Source organism: Dasypus novemcinctus, chromosome 6 (genome assembly GCF_030445035.2).
Source record: "Dasypus novemcinctus isolate mDasNov1 chromosome 6, mDasNov1.1.hap2, whole genome shotgun sequence".
NCBI lineage: Eukaryota > Metazoa > Chordata > Mammalia > Cingulata > Dasypodidae > Dasypus > Dasypus novemcinctus.
In genome coordinates, this window is record NC_080678.1 from 81,640,282 (window position 1) to 81,660,150 (window position 19,869).

The following is a 19,869-nucleotide window of genomic DNA, read 5'->3' on the forward strand; positions in this document are numbered from 1 at the left end:
GGCCATAGGAGGACATACACAAATGTCCGCTAACTGTCCCTGCAGCATCACCCAGGACAACTCCAAGTCTCGAAAACGCCTCCACATCTCATCTCTTTCTCCCATTCCCCACACCCAGCAGCCACTATGGCCACTTTCTCCACACCAATGCCACATTTTCTTCAATTACTAATCACAATAGTTCATGAATAGAATATCAGTAAGTCTACTCTAATCCATATTCTATTTCTCCATCCTGTGGACCTTGGAATGGTTGTGTCCACTCCACGTCTATATCAAGAGGGGGCTTAGATTCCACATGGATGCTGGATGCAATCCTCCTGCTTTCAGTTGTAGGCACTCTTGGCTCCATGGTGTGGTGGTTGACCTTCTTCAACTCCATGTTAGCTGAGTGGGGTAAGTCCAATAAACCAGAGTGTAGGAGCTGAAGTCTGTTGAGGCTCAGGGCCTGGCTATCAGATGGTCAGTCCAGAGATTCAGATCCCCTGGGTATATATTAAACCCCAGCACCAACTATAGTTCTGGTAAAAGTAGCAAGAGAGTCTTGTGAAAAAGATCATATCTGAGTCCAGCTCCATCACACAGAAACACAAACTCCAAAGAAGGGCAACTGACATGGCACTGAACTCCATCTGCCATGACCATAGAACCTGTGGGTCTCTGAAGCCCTCAGAAGAACCAATACCCGGGGTTGTATCTACTTTATCTATTCCTGGGACTCTGCTGAGGTGTGCATAAGGGCAACCCATCTGATAACCTCCCAGCTCTTTTTTGGAGACTCATAGCCATATAAACTCATTTCTCCTTTCCATTTCCCCCTTGATTCAGGTCAAAAAGCATTTTAAATTCCTGGTATTATATGTAGACTGAGATATTTTGCTGGTCTGAGTTGACCCTTTTATTTAAGGTCATTTTCTAGTTACATCATCAGCTGATACTTGGTAGTAATCCCTCGGCGCCAGGGAGGCTCATCCCCGGGAGTCATGTCCCATGCTGGGGGGAAGGCAACGCATTTACATGCTGAGTTTGACTTTGAGACTGTCCACATTTTAGCAACATGGAGGCTCTCAGGAGGTAACTCTTAGGCACCCTGCAGCTCTAGGCCTTGTTCTTGTTTCAGGTGCACAGGCTCACAAGCATAGTCATTAGTATCAAGGGCTCATTGTTGGACCTTCATTCTTTTTTGGTCTTTGCCGTTGCACTTGGGGGACTGTTGCTGTTCCTTTAGGGACTGTGATAGAGCTCCCCTAGCTAGGAATTCAGCACTCCCTCAGTTGTTGTTTTTAGTTGTATCCACTATGAAAATATCCAAACATTTTTATGTACCCTGGATATATGCCCTGTAGAACTCTCTGCCAACCATGTGTCCCCTGTCATTAACATCCCACACCAGTATTCCTCCACTGCCATTGTTGAACCTCTCAGTGATCCAAAACCTCCAGAAAAGTGAAGCCCAATATATTGCCAGGTTCCCTTAATAGTAAAATGGAATATAGCGATGAGTTTAAAGGTTAGATATAGAATACATATTAATTTGGAAAAATTATGGTGAAAATAAATTGGGGTATCAAAAAATTGTCTACATCCTATCTTTTTCTTTTCTTTTTTCTAATTATTTAGCTTATCTTCACAAGAGTTTTAGATCACAGTAATTCATATATACAATATACAGTACTCACACATATCCAACATAAAACCTTTTCCCTTCCACAGCAATAATCTTTTTACATATTCATACTATATTTACTAAAACTGATGTACAAATATTGAGACAATAGCTTTCAAACAAGGTAACATTTATGTTTACATTGTGGTTTATATTTTAGACTATACAATTTTCTAAATATTTAGTTATCTTATGTTTTACATTATGATTTACATTTTAGCCTATCAACCCCTATATATTTTTGGGGTAGTTTTACATGTCTTATATCCTTCCTTGTGTACTCTTATGAACACTTCTATTGCCCACACGGTTACATTGGTTCCATCTATTCAATACCTCTTTTCCCCTCCCCTTAGGGCCCACAGTGACAGTCAATCTTCATTGCTTGAAGGACCATGTTCAGAGATACTTGCAACAGTGTTGAGGGCTTGACATGCTCAACTGCCCTAATGCACTGGGAGCCACCATTTCTCTTGAGAGATACAATTTCCTCTATTTGATGGCATCAGTCCTCCCCAGGATGTGGATATACCTTCACTCATTATATGGGTCTCTATCCAATGATATAACCCACTATGGCAAAGTGAGCGTTCACATATTCCCTAGGAGCCTGTCCTGCATCAGAATATCCCGTTTAAGCATCTTAAACAGGTAACTTTCCTTATTATATTTTTGAAAAGGGTTTCTCAGCATTATACTCTCAACCAAATATCTGACAATCTCCTATGTTCATATGTTGCCCCACCCTCCCCCCAATTTCTTGGGCAATATTACCCATCCTCCTATCCCTAGCCCCCCTCAAGCCCACAAAGCCCCACCCAAAGGTAACCCTATGCCCCCATTTTATCTCTTCCTTGTACAAATACTTACCTCCAGCTTATCATAGATTTCACCCATGTAGGTGCCAGCTTACATCCTTCCTCTACCCTCCAATTTCCTGTAAGCCTATCATCCAGTCTCTAGCTCTCTGAGGCAGCTTGGTTTACTTATTTCATATCATTGAGGTCATGTAGAATTAATTATAAGTAGAAGCATACAAAAAAGCTTAGATATTTCTATTATCTTACAACAAAGGGAAATGGCTAAATCAGCCATAAATACCATGATTTTAGAAAATTAAAATATATTCTTCCTAATTTTATTACTGAAACTTAACTACAAAAATAAAGAAACCCTGCCCAGATTTTAAGATCTTGACTTACAGAACCAAAGATTCTAGGAGAAATGGCTGAATTTAGGGCTAAGGCAGGAAGGTATAAGATGATCGAGAATGTCTTGTATCAGAATGTGAAGAAATACTCAGAATAAAATTAAATAAGTAAGTAAGTAAGTAAATAAATAAATAAATAAAATTAGGACATATCAAAAGGACCCACCTGGAATGACCTCTCCCTGACCAAATCTGAGATAAAGTATCAAAATAAATAAGAGCAGTAATGAATTATAACCCATTGAATAAAATATGAATCCATGAGCCTATCCTAATGATAAAGAAATATATGATGATGGTAGATAGAGCATAGATAGATAGACAGACAGACAAATAGATATACATAGATGATGGATAGATGGATAAATGGGGTGAAGGGAAAGTTATTCCTTAAAATAGAATTGCCCACTGATAAACAGGGAAGAGTGGTGAAGTAGGAAAAAAGTCACCAATTTGCAACAATTCTAGTAAAGATTGGTTTGGAAAATATCAGGGAATGCTAAATCTAGAGGGGAAAATTTGATAAGAATAAGGGTATTTTCATGTTCTCCAAAGTACCTCCCCACAGATTATGTATTAGTTGCAAGAAGAAAATATACTGTGTATATGAGTAACTATACTGTGGAGAAACTAGTCAACACTTTGATCTGATGATCATATGCCTCCAGATGTGATACCCTGAGAAGAACACAACATCTCTTGAAACTAATTATGAGAAAGCATCAACCAAGTCCTTACTGAGGAATACTCTATGAAATAGCTGTCAAGAAAGAAAGAAAGAGAGAGGAAGGGAGGGAGGGAAAGAGGGAGGGAGGGAAAGAGAAAGAGAAAGAGAAAGAGAAAGAGAAAGAGAAAGAGAAAGAGAAAGAGAAAGAGAAAGAGAAAGAGAAAGAAACGAAAGAAACCAAAGCAAGGGAATGTTCCATACTAAAAGAGACTAAAGGTGGTTGGCCAGAAGAGGGGGAGATCAGAAGATCCCGGGAACCAGCAGGTCTAGCCAGTGCCTTGTTCGGCCCTCAGCTGGGGCATCAGTCTGTGGGAGGTATGAAATGGTCACAAGGAGAAGCAGCCAGAGGCCAGTCATTTTGGTGCAAATTAAATTTTCCCAAAAAGTGCTGCTGGTGGCAGGTGACCCAGCACCAGCCTGCGCTGGCCTTATTCTGGGGCTGACACCCATGGAGCCCAAGAGACCTGCAAGGGGCTGGGAGTGGAATTCTTGAAGATAGGGGTGCTCCAATTGTGTTCCTGAACCAGCTTCAGCATCTCCTGGGAATCTTAGAAATGCAGATTGCCAAGCACAATCCCAAACTTATTTAACTACAAACTCTAGGAGTGGAGCCTACCAATCTGTGTTTTGAGAAGCCCTCCAGGTGATCCGAACAAGACTATTTCCTGTACCTGGGGAGCACTATGGGCTGGGCAGAGCAAGGCTGAAATCCCAGCAGTCAGCTTCCATTCCCTCCCCACTTTCTTGCTTCTGAATATCATTTTCACATCATTTCAGAAGTTGCTGACAGTTCAGCCTAAAATCACACCTCCACAAAACTGCAGCCTCTGAAAACTATGGCACTTTTCCACATTAAAGGACTGTGCATATTGCTATTATGGCAGTCAAATTAAAAATTCAACATCAGTTTGGGAGAGGAAAATTGAAACTAGACAAATAAAAAGAGAAAAATTAATAGCCCCTGCAATCTCACTATCCAGATAAATTCTATTAACATAACCATGTATTTCCTTATAATAGTTTTTCACAGAGTATAGCTAAGATAAAAGTACATGCAAACTTTTTTTAACAGTAAATGGAATCATATTGTACATGTGATTCTGTGATGTTATTTCTTTCATGTCATGAAGACTTTAGAGTTAAAAATTCTTCTGCAATATATTATCTCAGTGTATGGATGTACTATTATTTATCTGTGGAGAACATTTGAGTTATTTCTAAATTTTCAGTGTTCAAAACGCTTGTCATCATGGCCCGTATTGTCTATATTAATATTTAAGCATGACTGCAGTGATTTCCTTGGTCTACTCTTCTAGACATTGCTAGACCCTCAGCTAAAGATTGGCCCCCTGCAAGCTTGTGTTTCTTTAACATCAGCAGTGGGTTCATTCCCAAATCCTTACTAATACTGGCAAAATAATAAACAAAAATATTTTTCAAATATAAAAAAAAAAGAGAGAGACTAAGGAATATATGATCTTATACTGGAATTCTGGAACTTTTACCAGAAGGAGGAAATGCTGTAAATCATTTATTAGAACAATTGACAAAATTGGAATATGGAAAATGGATTTAAGTATCTCATACATTTAATAATTGTGATAAGATATTAATAATAATTGTGGTAAGATATTAAGCTGGCGTAAAACCTCTGGCTCACTGCAGCTGACTGAGAAGGGAACAGACATCTTCCTCCCTGTCAGCTGTTTCAGGGGAAAGGGAGGGGAAGTATGGGAGATTTTCTTCAATGAATTCAACCAGCAGAGCCTTCTTTGTATCTCAGCTCTGGAGATTCTACACAGGAATACAGGAAAACCCAGACTGAAACAACTCTGTGGAAAGGTGCACTGATGAATGACATGTGCTTACTGGTCTGGAATTTGCATGGACAAAAACTTGATGGTGCTCTCTGTATCTTACCCCTGGGAGAAAATCCACACCCCAAAAGTAAGTCCCTGACCTGATTTTGATAATTAAACCCAGGCAATTTTAAAGACTGGGAATAAGTTGAACCTAGTATCAAAGAAGAGCTGTGGGAGAAAAAAAAAACGGGCAAGAGAAAAAATTGGCCATCAAAGCAAATTCACCAATTTAGATGGGTACACATCAGCAAAAAATTACAAGCCATGCTAAGAAATAGGAAGAGACGGCCTACCAAAGAAACTAATCAAATATCCTGAAGAAATATAGAATTTCAGACAATCAGTGATAATCACACAACTCTCCTAAGTCTCTTCAAAGAATTTAAAGAAAATATGACTAAAGAAATAAAGGATATTAAGAAGACACTGGGGGAATGTGGCTCAAGCAATTGGGCTCCCCTCTACCATATGGGAGGTCTAGGGTTCGATTCCCGGGGCCTTCTGTTAAGGCAAGCTGGTCCACGGGGCAAGCTGGCCCAAGCAGAGAGCTGGCCCACATGGAGTGCTGGCCCCTGTGGAGTGCTGCCCCACACAGGAGTGCTGGCCCATGCGACAGGCTGGCCCAAGTGGAGACCTGGCACAGAAAGATGATGCAACAAAATGAGACACAGAGGAAAGACAATAAGAGATGCAGCAGACCAGAGAGATGAGGTGCCACAAGACATTGAGTACCTCTCACTCCAGAAGGTCCCAGGATCAGTTCCTGGTACTGCCTAAAGAGAGGACAAGCAAACACAGAAGAATGCACAGCAAATGAACACAGAGAGGATGAATAAATAAATACATAAATAAGTCTTAAAAAAAAAAAAAAAGACACTGGGTGAGCATACAGAACAATTTGAAAGCCTGTAAAGAAAAGTAACAGACCTTATGGAAATGAAAGACACCATAGATGAAATACATTAGAGGCACATAAGAGCAGATTTTAATTGTTCAAAGACAGAATTAGTGATTTCAAAGACAGGATATTTCAGTTGGAAAAGACAGGAGAACAGAAAGAAAAGAGAATGGGGAAAAAAATGGAACAGAGTCTTAGGGAATTGAATAACAATGTGAAATGCTCAAACATTCATGTTATCAGTGTCCCAAAATGAGAAGAGAATGGAAAAGGAGCAGAAAGAATAATTGAAGTAGTGAACAAAAACTTTCCAGTCCTTATGAAAGACATAAATATCAACATCCAAGAAGTACAATGCACCCCAAACAGAATAAATCCGAATAGACCTACCCTGAGACATCTACTATTCAGAATGACAAATATCAGAGATAAAGAGTGGATTCTGAAAGCAGCAGGAGAAAAGCAAAGCATCACACACAAGGGAAAATCAATAAGATTAAGTGCCAACCTCTAATCAGAAACCATGGAGGTAAGAAGAAAATGGTATAATGTATTTAAGGTACTAAAAGAGAAAATCTGCCACCCAAGAGTTCTATAATTGGCAAAACTGTCCTTAAAAAATGAGGGTGAGCTCAAAGTCTTCAAGGGCAAACAAAAACTTATAAAATATATTACCAAAAGACCAGAATTACAGGAGGCACTAAAGGGGGGGCTACAGCCTGAAAGGAAAGAACAAGGGTGAAAGATTTGGAGAAGAGTTTAGAAATGAAGATTATTAGGAAGTGGAAACCAAAGGATAAGACAGACAAGAGTGATATGACAACAGAGAGCCAAAGGACGAAATAGGTGAAGTAAGTAATGCCTTTACAGTAATAATTTAAATGTCAGTGGCTTGAACTCTGCAATCAAAAGGCATAGACTGATTGAGTGGATAAAATAAGAGCTGTATATATGTTGTCTATAAGAGATCCACCTCAGACATAAGGACACAACAGGTTAAAAGTGAAAGGTTGGGGAAGTGGATGTGGCTCAACTGATAGAACATCCACCTACCATATGGGAGGTCCAGGGTTTGAACCCAGGGCCCCCTGGCCTGTGTGGTGAGCTGGCCCATGTGCAGTGCTGTTGCATGCAAGGAGTGTGGTGCCATGCAGGGGTATCCCCCGCATAAGGATGCCCCACGTGCAAGGAGTGTGCCCCACAAGGAGAGCTGCCCCATGTGAAAAAAGCGCAGCCCACCCAGGAGTGGTGCCACACACACGGAGACCCGACACAGCAAGATGACGCAACGAAATGAGACACAGATTCCTGGTGCTGCTGAGAATGCAAGTGGACACAGAAGAACACAGCAAATGGACACAGAGTGCAGACAATGGGGGGAGGGGGGGACGGTGAAAGGGACAGAAATAAATAAAAATAAATCTTTATTTAAAAAAAAAATGAAAGGTTGGAAAAAGATATTCCATGCAAATAGTAACCAAAAAAGAGCTGCAATAGCGATACTAACATTGGACAAAATAGATTAAATTTCACTCAAAATGTATAAAAGTCTATAGGCTAAAATGTGAACCATAATGTAAACCATAATGTAACTAAAAATCTAGAAAATTGTGCAGTCTAAAATATAAACCATAATGTAAACCAAAATGGAACCATGTTTGATAGCTATGTTTCAATATCTGTACATCAGCTGCAGCAAATATAACATGAACATATAAAAAGATCATTGCTGGGAAGGCAGAAAAGGATTTGATGTTGGACATATGGGAGTTCCCTTTATAGTACATGTGACTTTACTGTGATCTAAAACTTTTTTGAAGAAAAAATTAAAAATTAGAAAAAAAAAAAAAGGAAGTAGACACTGAGGGAGAAATGAAAAATACTGCCTTACCACTGTACACACAGGGCAACCCTATTACAGAGATGAAAGACAAAATATAAAAAACAAAGTTTTATGATATTTTTCATTTTTTAATACTCCAATTTATTTTTACTTTAGTTTTTTAAAATTAGTATGTATTTTATTTGTAATCTTTAAACCTATCATTAATATTTCATTTTCCTATTAGTTGAATTTGGCAATATAATAGGCTTCATTTTTGAAGAAGTTTTGGATCACAGAGTGGTTCAACTATGGCAGGGGAGGAATGCTGGTGTGGGTGTTATTGATGGGGGACACATGGGTGGGAGGAAGTTCTCCAGGGCATGTATATAGGGTATATAAAAATGTTCAGATATTTGTTGGGTATTTTCATAGTAGTTACAGTTACAAACAACAACTTAGGGAGTGCTGAGTTCCTAGCCAGGGGAGCTCTGTCACATTCCCCAATGGAACAGCAACAACCCCCAAGTGCAAGGCAAAGACCAGTGAAGAAGGATGGTCCAATGATGAGCCCTTGATACTGATGACTATGCTTATGAGCCTGTGTGCCTGAAATTTGAACTAGGCCTAGAACTGCAGGGTGCCTAAGAAGTATCTCCTGAGAAACTCCATATTGCTCAAATGTGGCCACTCTCTAAGCCAAACTCAGCATGTAAATGCATTACCTTCCCCCCCAGTAGGGACATGACTCCCAGGGATGAGCCTCCCTGGCGCTAAGGGATTACTATCAATCACTAACTGGTGATGTAACTAGAAAAAGATCTTGAATAAAAGGGGGAAATGGTAAAGACAAATGGGTTTATATGGCTAAGAGTCTCCAAAAAAGAGTGGGGAGGTCATCAGAGGAGTTGTGCTTTCGCATGCCTCAGCAGGATCCCAGAGAAAGCCAAAGTAGATACAACCCCAGCTACTGGTGCTCCTGAGGGCTATGAAGACACACAGATTCTGTGGTCATAGCAGTTGGCTCTAGAGTTCAGAACCTTGTCAGTGGGCCCCACATTGGAATTTGTGTGCCTGAGTGTGATAAAGTTGGACTCAGATGTGACCTTTCTATACATGCCTCTTCTTCTCTTTTATTGAACCTGTGGTTGGTGCTGGGATTGGTGTATACCCAGGAGACTTGAATCTCTGGACTGTCCATGTGCCAGCTGGGCCCTGAGCCTCAGCAGAGTTGCAACTCCTACTCTCAGGTTCATTGGACTTACCCAGGTCAGCTAACAAGGAGGTGAAGATGGTCAACTACCATACCAGGGAACCAAGAGTGCCTACAACTCCAAGCAGGAGAATTGCATCCATCAACCATGTGGGATCTAAGCCCCCTCTCATTATAGAGGTGGAGTGGACATAACCATCCCAGGGTCCACAGGATGGAGGAATAAAATATGGATTAGAGTGGACTTACTGGTATTCTACTATAGAACTATTGTGCCTAATAATAGATGAAACTATAGCATTAATGACGAGAAAGTGGCCACGGTAGTTGCTGAGGGCAGGGAGAGGGAAAAGAGATGTGATGTGGGGGCATTTTCAGGACTTGGAGTTGTCCTAAATGATATTGTGGAGACAGATGCTGGACATTATATATCCTGCCATAACCCACTGAATGTCTAGGGGTAAATGTAGACTACAATGTGAACTATAATCCATGCAGTGCAGCAGTACTCCAAGATATATTCACCACGGGAAGTGGACTTGGCCCAGTGGTTAGGGTGTCCGTCTACCACATGGGAGGTCCGCAGTTCAAACCCCGAGCCTCCTTGACCCGTGTGCAGCTGGCCCACGCGCAGTGCTGATGCACGCAAGGAGTGCCCTGCCACACAGGGGTGTACCACATAGGGAAGCCCCACGCACAAGGAGTGCGCCCTGTAAGGAGAGCCGCCCAGCGTGAAGGGAAGTGCAGCCTGCCCAGGAATGGCACCACACACAAGGAGAGCTGACACACAAGATAATGAAACAAAAAGAAACACAGATTCCTGTGCCGCTGACAACAGAAGTGAACAAAGAACACGCAGGAAATGGACACAGAGAGCAGACAACGGGGGGGTTGGGGGGAGAGGGGAGAGAAATAAATTAAAATAAATAAATAAATAAAAAAGATCCCTTCTAAGTTGCCCACAGCTATTACCTTGGCAGATCATTAACATGAATCAAGTAAGTCTAGTATGTTCAATCGAATTTATGGTCCAATTTTAGATCCATACTTTCTAGTATTATGTCCATGAGGTGACAATATGAAACTTTGCTTTAAGCCTAAGGACTAGCCAAAGACACATCTTACATAGCTGTTTAAAAGTTTGAATCATGCAGCTCTCTTAATTTCTAAACAAAAATGGTAGGAGTATTCATATTTGTAAGCAAAATAAATAAAGTACTTTTGTGAATCATGGGGAATATTTTGTTAATTGGATCCCAGGAGGACACTGTTTTTTTGTTTTGTTTTGTTTTGTTTTAGGAGGTACTGGGGAATGAACCCAGGACCTTGTTATGGGAAGCAAGCAGTCCATCACTTGAGCTACATTCTCTCCCCTACTGTTTTATTGGAAAGGATTTTTGACTGCTTACCATAATTACCTGATCACCAGTTATTTATTCTTTTTTCTTGGTTCCCAATATTGTGCAATTTTTTAACTATTAGAAAATTAAGTTTGCCTTACACAAGAAGATTGTATTTGGGAGAAGGAAAACAACTAAAGTGTCATACATTTGTAGAAGGAGTTTTCTTCTCTTAAATTTTTTTTTCAGTTTCTTATTAGAGAAGTTTGAGCTTACAAAACAGTCTAGCATAATGTGCAGAGTTCCTGTACATCCCTCTTTTATATCTTTTGTTACTAATTCTCATTAATAAGAAGTACTGAGTTCCCTCAGGCCACTTCCTGCAACTCTCTGGATCTGTCTCCTCAGCTATAAACTATAATAGTTATTTGTTCCCACATCATGCAAATTCATGAGAAACACTGTTTATTCGAACTAAGTTTTTAAAAAAACTGTCAGGACTAATTACTAATGTCAGTTAAGTGTCTAGAATATTTTGGCACAATACAAATATATTTTAATAGCCTTCTTTTAAAAGAACATTTCAACTAGCCTTTCAACATGTTTTTGGGCAGACTATATAGATGGCAGAAATTGATTTTGACCAGTGATAAAAAAAGCATTCTCTTTGTATTGTTGTGAAATTAATGTTAAAAGTTGAAATTTCTCACAATACTACATAGCTACGTTAGAATCATGAACATATAAAACCATTCAAATCTATGCAAGCAAAATTGTACAGTATTTCAAAGTAATTATATCTGAGAAGAGAAAATTCTTTATAGGAATATTCCAGCTAATAATTGCAGAAGAAATGATGGGATTTTAAAAGTCATGATTTTGCAACTCCTAATAAATTAGTGAACCTAGGCAATAGTCACTAATTAATACTGACACCATTAAGAAAAGGGTTGATGAGATTATTAGGGTTCTCCAAAGAAACAGAAACAACAGGTTATATATAAATATATATGTAAATATTAAGAGATTTATTATAGTAATTGGCTCATGTCATAGTGGGAATTGGCAAGTCAGATCTCCATAGAGCAGGCTGCAAACTGGGAACTCTGATGAAGCTTCTGATTATGTCTTCAGGAGAAGCTGGCATGCTGAAGTAGAGGTAGAAATTCTTCTTTCTGACTGCTAAAATCATCAGTTCTCCAGATGCAATCAACTGACTAACGTTTTAAATCCTCGAAATACTCTCACAGTAACAATCAGGCCAGTGCTTGCTTGACCAAACAACTGGATAGTATAACCTAAGTTGATCATGAACTTTACCATCACAATGGGGAACTATATAATGACTCCATATGCCTATAAAAACTTGTACCCACTGGGTAAAATTTCTTTAAAAGTGAGACAAACTTGGGATCTTAAAACAGAAAAAGAGGGAAACGGACTTTGGCCCAGTGGTTAGGGCGTCCGTCTACCACATGGGAGGTCCGCGGTTCAAGCCCCGGGCCTCCTTGACCCGTGTGGAGCTGGCCCATGCGCAGTGCTGATGCGCGCAAGGAGTGCCGCGCCATGCAGGGTGTCCCCCGCGTAGGGGAGCCCCACGCGCAAGGAGTGCGCCCATAAGGAGAGCCGCCCAGCGCGAAGGAGGGAGCAGCCTGCCCAGGAAGGTGCCGCCCACACTTTCAGTGCCGCTGACGACAACAGAAGCGGACAAAGAAACAAGAAACAAGACGCAGCAAAAAGACACAGAAAACAGACAACCGGGGGAGGGGAGGGGAATTAAATAAATAAAAATAAATAAATCTTAAAAAAAAAAAAAAAAAACAGAAAAAGAAAGGTAAAAACTAAAGATATGTGATAACCTATGGACTCTAGTAATAATAATGTATCAATATTTGTTTGTTAATTGTGACAAATGTACCACACTTATGTAAGATGTTAACAACAGGGAAAACTGTGGGAGGTGGGAAATAAAGGAGAATTTTGTGTACTATTTGCTCAATTTTCTTATAAATCTAATAATGTTCCAAAAATATGTCTATTAATTTTTTTAAATGGGACAATAAGAAATTGTATGCTTGGAAGCGAACGTGGTTCAAGTGATAGAGCATCCGCCTATCATGTAGGCTGTCGGAACCCAGGGCCTCCTGGCCCATGTGGTGAGCTGGCCCACACAGTGCAGTCATGTTCAAGGAGTGCCGTACCACGCAGGGGTGCCCCACACGTAGAGGCGCCCCCTGCAAGGAGAGCCGCCCCGCACAAAAAAAGCACAGCCTGCCCAGGAGTGGCACTGCACATACGGAAGGCTGACGCAGCAAGATAACCCAACAAAAAGAGACACAGATTGCCGGTGCAGCCTGAGAAGAATGCAAGCAGGCACAGAAGAACACACAGCGAATGGACAGAGAGAGCAGACAATGGCGGGGGTGGGGGTGGTGAAAAGCGAGAGAAATAAATTTAAAAATAAATAAATCTTAAAAAAAAAAAAGAGAAATTGTGTGCTTCCTAATGTGAAGAAATAGGATGCACATAGAACCACTTAAAAAGTATTCTTGTCAAAAGGATTGAACCTGAATCTAATAAAGCAGCTAGATTAAATAACTATATATAGGAAATGTGGTGGTAGATGACTATGTTAAACAAACCACAAGGATGAATTCAATGGAATTCAAAAATTGGGAAATTTTATAAAACAAATGACCCAGTTTCTTCAACAAATAAATAGTACAAAAAAAGTTGAGGGAGGGTAAAAGACAACCTACAGAATGGGAGAAAATATTTGAAAACCACATATCTTATCGGGGTTTAGTATTCAGATATGTAAAGAACTTCTAAAGCAGCAAGAAGAAAACAATCCAATTTAAAAATGGGGAAAAGTCTTGAATAGTCATTTCTCCAAAGAACATGTACAAATAGCCAATAAATACATGAAAAGATGATCAACATCATTAGCCATCAAAGAAATATGAATCAAAACCACACTAAGGGGAAGCGGACTTGGCCCAGTGGATAGGGTGTCCATCTACCACATGGGAGGTCTGCGGTTCAAACCCCAGACCTCCTTGACCCAAGTGGAGCTGGCCCATGCGCAGCACAGATGCGCGCAAGAAGTGCCATGCCACGCAGGGGTGTCCTCCACGTAAGGGAGCCCCACGTGCAAGGAATGCACCCCATAAGGAGAGTCACCCAGCATGAAAGAAAGTGCAGCCTGCCCAAGAATGGCGCAGCACACAGAGTTGACGCAGCAAGATGACGCAACAAAAAGAAACACAGATTCCTGTGCAGCTGGTGACAACAGAAGCGGACAAAAAGAACACACAGAGAATAAACACAGAGAAAAGACAACTTGGGCGGGAGGAGTGGGGAAGGGGAGAGAAATAAATAAAAATAAATCTTTAAAAATAAAACACCACACTGAGATCCCATCTCACACCCACCAGATTGACTACTACTAAAAAAGTAAAAAAACAAACAAAAAATGTGTTGGAGAGGATATGGAAAAACAGAAACCCTCTTAAATTATTAGTAGGAATGTAAATGGTGCAGCTACTGTGGAAGACAGCTTGGCAGTTTCTCAGAAAGTTAAGTATAGAATTACCATATGACCATGGAATCCCACTTCTAGGTATATACCCAAAAGAATTGAAAGCAGGTAGGTACTCAAATAGATATTTGCACACTGATATTTGTAATGTCATTATTCACAATTGTCAAGTGATGGAAGCAACCCAAGTGTCCATCAACAGATGAATGGATAAACAAAATGTGATATACACATACCATGCAATATTATTTGGCCATAAAAAGGAATGAAGTTCTGATACCTGCTATGACATGAATGAAGGTTGGAGACATCATATTGAGTGAAATAAGCCAGACACAAAAGGACAAATATTGTATCATCCCACTGATGTGAAATAATTAGAATAAGCAACCTCATAGAGTTAGAATCTAAAATACAGGTTACTAGGGGCCAGGTGGGGGTAGGGAAGGAGGAGTTAATGCTTAATTGGTACAGAGTTTCTGTTTGGGGTGATGGAAATGTTTTGGTAATTGTTGATGGCAATGGAGGCACAACTTTGTGAATATAATTAATGTCACTGAATTGTTTGTTAGAAAAGGTGAAAAAACAAATTTTATCTTGTATATATGTTACACACACAAAAAAACACAAAATCGTACAACACAGAATGAACGCTAATGTAAATAGTGGGCTAAAGTTATACCATAATTATAATAATATTGTTTCATCAAGTGTAACAAAAGCCCATACTAATGTAAAATGGTAGTAATACAGGAAATTGTGTTTGTGAAAGTGGGGTATATGCAAACTGTACCTTCTGCATGATTTTTTCTATAACCTAGAATTGCTCTAATTTAAAAATTGGGGGATGAAGAAGTGTAATAGACAGACTTAGAAATGTATCAACCAAATGAAATGTGTTGACTATGTTTGAATCCTGATTTGAAGAAAGCAACTGTAAAAATATATTTGGGAAATTTTGAACATGGATGAGGATTAAATAATAAAGATGAATCATTAATGTGTTAGGTGTTATGGCATTATGGCTATGTTTTTAAGACTATCTGTTAGAGAGGTACATATCTGAAATGTTTCAGTTTAATACAGAAAAAGATAAAATTAGATACCTACCTTATAGCATGTATGAAAATAAATTCCCACTAGATTAAAGGCCTAAAATTAAAAACTGTCCTACAAATGTTAAAATTAACTACATAAAAAGACAAGGCATTTCCATGTAGATACCTTAGAGAGAATTGAGCACATGTGCATTACAATATTTTTTCTATAGCAAAAATTAGAAACAACTGATACCCACTAGTAGAAGAATACCACTGTGATTTATTCATACAGTAGAAATTTTTACAACACTAAATGTAAGATATGGATAAATCTCTATAATGTTGCATTAAAAGGCAAATTTTAAAAGGATGTGTAAGATATAATGGTAGTTATAAACTTTTAAAGTTTAAAAGCACATAAAAATATATTAACGGTAGATACATATAAAGTAGAAGTATAAAATCAGGTATAGAAAGAATACATACCACCTTGGAGATGATAATTATCAGAAGAAAGGGAGAGGGAAAAAGATGGTCAGGGCTTTAACTTATTTTTTTATTTATTAAAAAAATCTGAAGTTAATACATTAAAATCTGCTTGGTGGATCCTAAAATTATTTTCTGTATGTTTGATATCTTTCATTTTAAAAAATTGAAGAATGACCTAAGTGTGACAGTTTGAAGCTTTTTGTAGATCCTGGAAAAGATCATGTTAAAAGATCATGTAAAAAGATCATGTTAAAGCTAATCCATTCCTGTGGGTATGGGAACTTTCAATTGGATTGGATTCAGTGGTGGGGGGGGGGGGGTGGCAACTGTGATTGGATTACTTCAGTGAGGTGTGACCCAGGGTGGGTCTTAGTCCTCTTCCTGGAGACCTTTATAAACGTAAGACTGAAAGTAGAGACACAGAGAAAAAGCTGCAGAGACGGAAAGAAGGAACCTAGGAGCTCAGAGAGGAACCTGTAAGAGAGGAAGCCATGACGGAGTAGCCAAAACCTAAAGCAATAAGATCCAGAAGAGAAGCAAATGCCTCCATGTACCTTGCCACATGGAAGGAGTCCAGAATCATTAGCAGCCAACCTTTAGTGAGATAACATCTTGATGCTGCCTTGATTTGGACATTGTCACAACCTCAGAATTGTAAATCTTTAACCTAATAAATTCCAGTTATAAAAGCCAATCCATTTCTGGTGTATTGCTCCAAGCAACTTTTAGAAAACTAACACACTGGGAAACGGATGTGGCTCAACCAATTGGGCTCCCGTCTACCATATAGGAGATCCAGGGTTCGATGCCCAGGGCCTCCTAGGGAGGGCAAGCTGGCCCACATAGCAAGCTGGCCCACACGGAGTCCCAGCCCAAGTAGGAATGAATGCAGCCCCGTGCAGGAGAGCTACCCTGCGTGGAAATGCTGCCTCGTTTGGGGAAAGCCACCCTGCACAGGAGTGCCGGCCAACGCTGAGAGCTGGCGCAGCAAGATGACGCAACAAGTAACACAGAGGAGAGAAAATAAGACATACCAGAACAGGGGAGCTGAGGTCGCATAAGAGAGTAATTGCCTCTCTCCCACTCCAGAAGGTCCCAGGATTGGTGCAGACAATGGGGGGAGTAGGGGGCAGGGGTGGTGGAAAGAAAGAAATAAAAATAAATGTTTTTAAAAAAACAAAACTAACACAGGAAGTGGTGGGGGTGCTGCTGCATGTAAATACTAAAAATGTTGAAACCATTTTATAAATGGATAAGGGGTAGATTCTTGAAGAATTGTGAGATGCCTGATAGAAAAGGCCTAGATTGCTTTGAAGAGACTATTGGTAAAAATATGGACGCTAAAGATACTTCTGATGTGGCCTTAGATAGAAATGATGAATGTCTCATTGCAAACTGAAGGAAGTTAATCCTTACTTTAGAGTAGAAGAGAACTTGGCAAAATTGACTCCTGATGTTAGATAGAATTCAGAATTTGAAAGTGATGGGCTTGGATATTTAACCAAGGAGATTTCCAAACTAAATGGAAAGTGTGGCCTGGCTTCTTGCAACTTATAGTAAAATGTAAGAAGAAGGGGATAAGCTGAGAACTGTACTCCTAGGTGCAAAGAAACCAGAAATTGTGGTTTGGGAAAATTTTGAACTTCCAGAAAACGAGTTCCCAGAGCATAGAACCCCACATGAGGTCACATGAGACAATTTTGTAAAATCTCATATTTACAGATATCTTCTGTCGGTTCTGTTTCCCTAAAGAACCCTGATTAATATACGAAGTAAAATGAAGAGAAACACACCTTTAAATATTTTGCCATAAATTGACACATTTAGTAAGATAACCCTGAAAGATCATCTAGGATCTTAAAAGGTCTAGAATAGTAACAAGTAGCACATATGATGGTGAACTGAATGAGTGTGAGTCTTGTGCAACAAGCTTGGATGTACAAGAAATGATTAGTATTATGAAAGTAAAATTAAAGTCATAGCCCTGGGATTCTGAAAGCCAGTGAGAAATGCTGCAGATGCTGTTGGTGCCCCTCTCCATTACCTCAGTAGCTGCCTTGATGAGCACACCTTTTGTTGACTGTCTTCCTTTCCCTGTCTTACTTCCCCAATCCCTTACCTGCCCAAATAAACTACTTGTACTTAACTCCTTGCCTCTGGCAAGGACCAAAGTAAGTCAGAAAAGTTTTAGAGAATCCTCACCTCAATGCCTTTGATCATAAATGGAAGAGATGTTTAATCATGATGGGCTCTTTGGATTAACCTTTCAGACTCTTCCTACTATACTTTGTAGCACAGTGAACTCCTTAACTTCCATACAGCCATTTACTCTAAAATTAGACTGGTTAAGCTTTCTTTACCAGTAATTAATTTAGTTGTACTGAATTTTTTTTTTTTAGGAGGTACCAGATATTGACCCCAGGACCTTGTACATGCAAATCAGGTGCTCTGCCACTGAGCTACACCCTCTCCCTGTCCTGAAATTTTGATGGCTTTTTTTATTGAGAATGTGTATTATGTAAATACATATAAGAACACACACCAACATGATGTTAAAGTTATGGCTGTTGGGTCAAAGGTGAATATGGTGTGCACAATTCATCTTCTGGTTGTGTCATACTTTATTAGGCTTGAGCTCCCATACAGATGCTTAGGAAATCTATTTACTAGATAGCTAGGATATTAACCAGAATGTATCAGAAGGGAGTTTCATAAAAATAAGGGAAATCAGCAAACATTAGGCACATTCATGTCTCTTTGGGCACTTTATATTTTAGACAGAGGATTCCCCAACAAATGGTGTGAAATGGTTTCCCCCACCTTTTTTTTCCCAGGTTTTGTTCTCAATTCAAACAACTTTGGGCTGATGATGATGGGTCCAATACTAGTATCACTATATATCATCATATGTCTCTCTCTCAATTCAACAAAAAATTACTAAATGCTCATTGTGTATAAAATACTGTGCTAGAGCTCCACCTCTTCAAACTGTATTTTCTTTCTAAAGCCAAAGCATTTAAATCAGCAATACTAACTATACACAGGTCCAATTTTTGCCTTCCTAGATTTCAGCAATAGTATTAAATATTTCTTTTCCAAGAGATTGGTACTACTTGGCCAGGGGCAGACAAATCACCTGTATTTGTCCCCTGCTTACCACCACTATGCCCTGTGTAGAAAGAGTCACTTATTTTAGTTTTTCAGTGAGGAGTAATGAACAGACTCCATAACCTTGATAAAGCTTTATTCTCAGTAGCAATTAAAGGCTTGCCAAACCCTCCGGAAAGCTGCCTTCCAGTCTCTTGAATCAGTGCAGGGATGGAGAATTAGAATTCAAAATACTTGGTCTAGCTAAGTCACATAAAAAAGTATGTGAGGTCAATAAGATTTTATAGTTCTTAGATGCTTTAGTTTTTTAATTATGAAAGTAATATTTAAATAGTACTATGAGACAAATTAAAAATTGTGTGATATACATGTTTGTTTTATAAGTTCACAATTTATACTATACACTTAGTGTTTATGGGTGTTTATGTATGAAAGATAAACTTCAATAAAAAAGTTTTTAAAAAGTTCTATATCTGCCAAAACTCTACTTCATAAGAAGAAATCACTTTTAACAGTTTCTCCTTATGAATATTAAATAATATGCAGCAAAATTGTAACTGATATAATTTTTTAAAAATCATAGGGCTGTACAACATAAACAGTGACTCCTAATGTAAACTATAGACTATAGTTATAGTACAATTTCAATAGTATTTCATCATTTGTAACAAAGATACCACTCTAATACAAAATGTTAATAATAGGGAAAACTGTGTGTGAGGGGGAGTAGGTAGGAACTCTGTATATTCTGCATGATTTTTCTGTAAATCTACAACATCACTAAAAGAATTCTTAAAAAAAACAAAACATCCTTTCTATCTCCATTTCTTGATGTATTACCTTTATACAATATTTATCGGCTGCTAATTATGAAAGATACAGAATTTTTTTTTGTTTTGTTTTGTTTTTAAAGATACAGAATTTAAAACTCCTAAATTACTTCTAGATTTCCC